The sequence below is a fragment of the Condylura cristata genome, unplaced genomic scaffold (assembly GCF_000260355.1).
Source record: "Condylura cristata isolate star-nosed mole 26May11 unplaced genomic scaffold, ConCri1.0 scaffold00010, whole genome shotgun sequence".
Classification (NCBI taxonomy): domain Eukaryota; kingdom Metazoa; phylum Chordata; class Mammalia; order Eulipotyphla; family Talpidae; genus Condylura; species Condylura cristata.
In genome coordinates this window covers 39,010,894-39,017,328 of record NW_004567111.1, presented here as the reverse complement: position 1 = coordinate 39,017,328, position 6,435 = coordinate 39,010,894, and the positions used below count along the sequence as shown (strand labels likewise).

Sequence of the window (6,435 nt, the reverse complement as noted above, 5' to 3'; positions counted from 1 at the left end):
TAAATCCAGTGGTAAATGCTTCATGGCAGGTTGTTTGGGCATGAAGTGGTAGGTGAGTGAATCTTAGAATCCCTTTAGGTCTCCCTTCTCAGGTAACCGACTACACTTGCTGGGGTAGACTGGCTATGAATTCTATGATTTCTATGATGTTATTTAGTGATGATTATAATGGTGGAAATTCAGGGAGGAAAGAGAAGTCATTCTGGAAGACCATTTACCATATGTTTGAAGAAAAAGACCACAGCACGAATGACTTAGTGCTCATCCCTTACACTCTGTCATTTTCCTTATACTAATTTTTTATTTGGTGAAAATGGGTTTCCATTAGCAAGTTTATAAATTGATTCTGATTGTTTATAAATCAGAAAATTTGGTTTAGGGGTTGGTGGAGGACTGCACCACACTAAAATCAGTCAGTTTTGATGAAATTAAGTAGAATTAATGCAAATAATATACACACACACATATACACATATATATATTATAAATTTAATTGCGTTCCTTAGTATGAGCACATACCCCATATCATCTTTAAAAGTCCTTGGCAAAAAAAAAAAAAATCGCCCCAATAATCATAATTAAAATCCTGGAACTTAGTGTCTCCTTGAAATTTCCTGGGCACAATTCATATGTGTGTCCTCGCCTCCTGAGGATGAATGAAAAATAGTGACTTATGTTTGCTTACTTATTTATGTTAGTACCATCATTTCCCCAGTCTATGCTTTTTCTAGTGATTCCTTCCAATCATCCCCACTTCTTTCCTCTGTTTCCTCAAGTAGGATGCAAAAGAGCTGGAAAGAGACTCCGCCTCAATATGAATATGCAACAGCAACGGACCGGCAGGAACCCTGAGAGGAAAACTCTATAGAAATTCAACCTTGAGTCGGCTGGAAACGGGTTCTCGCCGGCCGCTCCCACCCTTCACCATGTCTTTCTAAGAGCAACAAAACAGCTTCAGGTCTTGGAACGCGCTGCCAAAGATGAGCTTGTGGAATTGTTCGTCGCCAGGGAAATGTGGCCTGTGAACAGCCCTTCTGAGTTAATTTGAACACTGGCCTGGAAGGTAACAGTCGGATGGATTAACCGTTTTAGGACCAGGAGGCCCGAGTTAACCGCCCTTTGTCGTGCAAATGAGGGCGAGGGGCCCTCGGGGCGTCGCTCGTTCTGGATGAAGTTTCCCACCGGACTCCCCACTTGGAGCTCAGCGCGTGGGATGGTTAGACCCCGCTGTGAGGCCCCTGCTGAGGTGAGGAATGGAATGCTGAGAAAGGTAAGAGTTTTTCCCTTCATGGTTGCCCCGCCTCCCTCACCATTGGAGAAGGGACCACCAAGTAGCAGGTAGTTAAAATCCTATGTCCGTGAGGCATTTTTTTCTTGAAACAAGGGCGGAAGGAGGCGAGGGTCAGTAAAAAAAAATCCCGCGGAGTCCGCAGAGCAGTTGGTGAAGAGAAGTTTGGAGCCCGCAGGGCAGTTGGTGAAGAGAAGTTTGAAAAGTTGCTGTGGCCCCAGCAGGTGCTGGGGGCGAGCGCGGCGAGCAGCGCCCAGCGGCTTTTTGCACAAAGCCTGCGCGGCTGCGCGGCCCCGTTGCCACGGCAGCGAGGGCTGGCCCAGCCTGGGCGTGCGGGGGTTGCTGGGCGACGGATAGGTTTGGGGCAAAGGGGCGAGACATCCTTGGGAGCTTCTACTCGTGAGGAGCCCTGGTGTTTCTTTGGACGCTTGTCTCAATGGATCGTTAACTTTATTGGCAGCTCCTTGTCCATTAGGCTTCTCGGCGACCAGCTACTTAATGCTATATGCTCTGCTTTTGAAAATGTTCAGATTGTCAAATGATGGTAGATAGGGGGAAGGGGGTGCACAGGGAGGGAGAAGAAACTCCTTTCTAAAGTAATAAAAAACATATTCTGCTGACGAATATTTCTTCATTATTCTCATTTTAAAAAGTACCCGAGTTAACCGGGTCTATGAAAAAGAGTTCACCGTCAGTCTTTAAAACATATTAACCAAAAAGCTTTGCAAGTAGTAGGTACAGTAGTAAAAATGAGACTCTTAAAATATTCTAGAAAGACACAGTCTTCACAAAGCATGCAAGAGAATAAGCTTCGTTTTTCTTCATTGAATATTATATGTTAATGTGCTAGATCATTTTGGCTTGCTACCTTAATTATTATATTACTCTAGCGATACACTACAGGAAAAAAAATGGCAAGAAGTCTGAATTATCTTTTTCAGGGCTCCTTATCCTGTGATTGGCAGCTACAATAGTACTCCCCCCCCCACACCTTTTTTCTTTTATCCTCCTATAGCTAAAATTATCTTTTTGTGTTTTTAGTTTCTTTCTCTAGATTTTAACTGTGTTTGCCTAAGACACTGATCTGTTACCAGTTCTTAAGATGTCTTCACTGACTGATTTTTTTCTTCCTCTGCTTCCATTTTTAAATTATTTGCCATTTATTTATTCATGTATTCATTCATCAAATATTTATTGAAGATTTCCTCTGTGTACAATGCTAGATTTGGGAGAAAAGGGATAAGTGGTGAAAAGGACATAAAAAAAATTGAATTAGAAAATTCACAGTTAGGGAGAGGGAAAGGCTAGCATGTTACATTTTTGTTCCAAAATTCCACCAGCAGAGGCCGGCTAATGGGCAGGTGGGCTGCACATCCTGTCCTTTTCATGCCCTTTCAAGGCTGCCATTTTTGGACTCGTTTAAAATATGAGGGAGATGACACTCAGAAATGTATAATAATTTTCCCCATGTCTTAGTGGTAAATGGTAAAATAAGGATCTAAATGCAGATGTGATTGCTATAACATGTTGCTGCTGACACATTAAGCCCTTTGCTCCCTTTGTCCCTTCCAGACAAATTACTGTATTTTCATCATTCTTACTAGTGAGTGTAAATTTTGGTTGAAATGTTTCTAAAGTCAGATATTTCTCAAGTCAGCAATCAATTCCATTTCTGAAGAGTATGTCTTTTTCCTATATTGAAATGTTGCTCTTGTCAATAACATTTTTGCAGGAGTTCCTGAGATGTTAATAAGAAAATAAAAATATGATTTTTTTTCAAATTATGATTTAAGAGTATTTAAAAATACTAGTGTATTAAAGGGTTCTGTTTTATAAATATTTATAGATTTGCTTAAATAAAATACAGGAAGCTATTCAGTTTTTTAATGAATATTCTGAATTTTAAGTCTTTTTAATCAGATTTGTTAACTTCTGCTTCCAGCAAGTTTAGATGGATGATAGTTGGAAAATGCTATCTAAAAAGTTGTCCTAGAAAGTTTATGTACCTGGCTTGACCTGTGGTGAGATATGTATAACCTGTTGCAGTCCTGAAAAGTACTTCAAACTTATTTTATAAGTGTTTTTACTATTGAAATTTTAGTTTTACAATTGAACTGCTAATCCATGAATGCACAACCAAGGTTTTCTGTGTTTCTAGAGTCTTCCTTCTAACACCAAGTACAGAACTCCTTACAAACATTAACTGGCAGGGGAAAAAATAATAAACTTTACCAGACCAATGAAATATAGAATAGAAACCTTTAAAATATATAATATTCAGAATCACAGAAGTTTTAATTATATGCTGTTTGGGTATTTCTATGATACCATATTATGAAATTCTAATTAGTAGTACCTCTTTGGTACTCTATAGAAAAACTAAGTTATGATGACTAGTCTATAAACAATTTACTCTGGCATAAGGTATATCTTTTCCAGTGTTTTATTTGAATTGAACCTTACCTCACCTTGCAAGAATTTGTACCACCACATTCAAAAATATTATAGGTAACAGAAGTTTGGGGAAATTGAGTAATTTGGTCAAAATCCCGTATTCTGATGATGTTTTGATTCTGCACTATCCTTGCAAACCAGGTGCCCTGAGCCTCCAGCACACCGTGGATACTGACCATGAGGTGCCTTCTCTCCCCTACCGACTCAGGGCTCTCCCTTTGTCTGGAAAGAAGGGGGAGGGAACTCTTTTAAAAGTAAGGAAAGACACAGGACAAAGATAGGAAGAGGAGAGGGGCTCAGTGGAGAAAAAGAGAGAGTGGGAAAAGTGAAATGAAATTGATAAAAGAAGGAACCAATAATTAAATGGTGGTGACAAGACCTAGAGTAGGAAGACGGGTCTCCTAGGGAGGCTAGAACAAAGTTCCCGCTACTAGCTGCCCTTGTTGCATAGTTCTGCTCATCGGAAGACCAAGATCAAAGTGTTTGCAGGGTTGTTTCTTCTGAGACCTCTCTTTAGCTTGCAGATGGGTGCTTTTTGCTGTGCCTCACATGCTCTTCCCTTTATATGTAACTGTATCCTAATCTTTTCTTATGACACCTGTCATATGGACTAGGGCCCATCCACACGACTTCATTTGACTTAATTATCTCTTTAAAGGACCTGTCTCCAAATATACTCACATTGTGAGATCATTCAGTCACATTCTGAGTCGTGTGTTTGTGTGTGTGTGTGAAGACTTTAACATGAATTTGGGGAGGGAGTGACATAATTCAGCCCATAACACAGAATAGGGAAAGTAATCTTGGTTTATGACTCTAAAGATAAGACCTATTTCAGTTGCTTTATTGTTTCCATGACTATCCTCGCACAAGTAAAATGTTTAAGCCAGTTGTGACATTATTTTATATCAATATATTCCACTGGATGATTACAGAGAAAAAAAAAAGAAATTCAATTTTAAATTTTCTATATTTAACTTGCTTCATGTTTAATTTTCACTCTTACCTTTACATGGCCAGATTCAAACCTTGCTAGGTTTTGACTTGGGCAGATGAAACTGATGATGACCTCAATTCCAGGTAGTTATGACTGTGTGCACCGATTTTGAGCACTGGCGTGATTGTAGTCATATGCACTGTCTGAGTAGCATGATAAAGCTGGTAAAGATGAAATCATAAAACTAAAAGGACAGTGGAGATAGATTGTACAAATGTCATAAGCTGTGGAGATAAGCTGGAGCAAACTTCTTTCTGCATGGCATTTTTTGTGCTTATTTATAATAAGATGTGGTCAGTGTTGTATTTCTGACAGTGAGGTTCTCTCTGAAGCAATGAATAATTTACAAGGTTATAACTGGAAAATGTTGCAAAAAATGATGGAAATGCTGTGGTCCCAGAATAACTAGTGAAATCATCAAGTCTTAACTGCCAGTGCCTCATCCTTAGCTGGGCTATAAAGAACTGCTTTGTAAAGGTAGGGGGTCAATACAGTTTTTAAGTCTGCCTAAGAAATTTCCAGAATATTCTGCAATAAAAATTTTTGTATTCACCAATCAGCAGAACGTCAAAGTAATTTTTTTTAATATTTATTTATTTATTCGTACAGAACTGGGGTACAGGCCAGAGATGCGGAGGGTGAGAGGATTCACCAGAGATAGAGTGGGGTTCAGAACAGGCAGATCGATGAAGTACACTGCTGAGGGGAGCAGCGGGCAGGTCAGGAGAGGTCTGCCTCGCCATGTGGGTCACCTCCAGGCGGGGATCGAACTCATGCAGAAGTGGCTTTAGCTTCTTTGTGCTGTGCTTTAACCTGCTGCGCCACCAGGGAGGGCCACGTTAAAGTACTTTTGTTTGTCTTTTTGACTTCCTTGATTACTTCATACTCTTGTCATTGCTGTTAGAATTTTAATAGGTCACTTCTTCCCTTTTCATGTAATATAAATAGAAACTCTTCATCGTTTTAGGAGTCTGTTTCTGTGCCACAAAAAAGATTCCTCACCATCTTGGACTGTGGAGTTGATATTTATGTCTTCATTACACTTCCCTGAGTCATTTTGTTTAAAGACTCGTCCTATTTCCTTCTAAATATCCTGGGAATATCCTTACTGAGGAATGCGCATACAATATGCTTAGTGGAGCTTTGCCAAGGAATGCCACTAGCTTGGGAAATGTGCTTTGTGGATATGATCCAGTCATCCCATGATGACTGGTTTCAGAAACAGGTTCTTATGAGGAATAATTCTTGTTATCACAGCCATAAGAAAACGCTGATTGCTCAGAACAGTACATACTTAATTAGTAAAGGGATCAGTGCCAGCACCTGAAACTTGAAAAGTCATATTTGAAAGTTAATATGAGGCTCCAAAAAGCTTATATTAAGAGCAGCGCTGTATATTTCTCCTTCTGACTTGAGCCAGACATTTGTCTAACCAGTCACTTGTGCAAATCAGCTGGCACAGATCCAGGGGGTGGGTGGATCTGTTCAAGGGCTGCTGTTGTAACACCTTTTAATTAAAAACTTGCCTCAGAGGTTCCCCTCAAAGTAGGAGAAAAGGATCAAGCTCAAATGTAGAAAAAGTGAGACAGAAACTACTGTTTGTGGCAGTTTATTACTTCCTCAGGTCAAGGCACAACAACATACTCTTACTCCAAGTCATAGCACGACTTCATTTGACTTAATTATCTCTTTAAAG

General features: G+C 39.8%; 1 protein-coding gene across 1 annotated transcript in view; it reads left to right on the top strand.

Annotated features, from left to right (window-relative positions):
- The first annotated feature begins 1,227 nt into the window (after positions 1 to 1,227).
- SPATA13 (spermatogenesis associated 13) overlaps positions 1,228 to 6,435 on the top strand; it is a 256,535-nt gene continuing 251,327 nt past the window's right edge. Inside the window, exon 1 of the mRNA XM_012723270.1 lies at positions 1,228 to 1,270. The gene's annotated coding sequence lies outside the window, so the exon portion shown is untranslated. The remainder of the gene's footprint in view (positions 1,271 to 6,435) is intronic.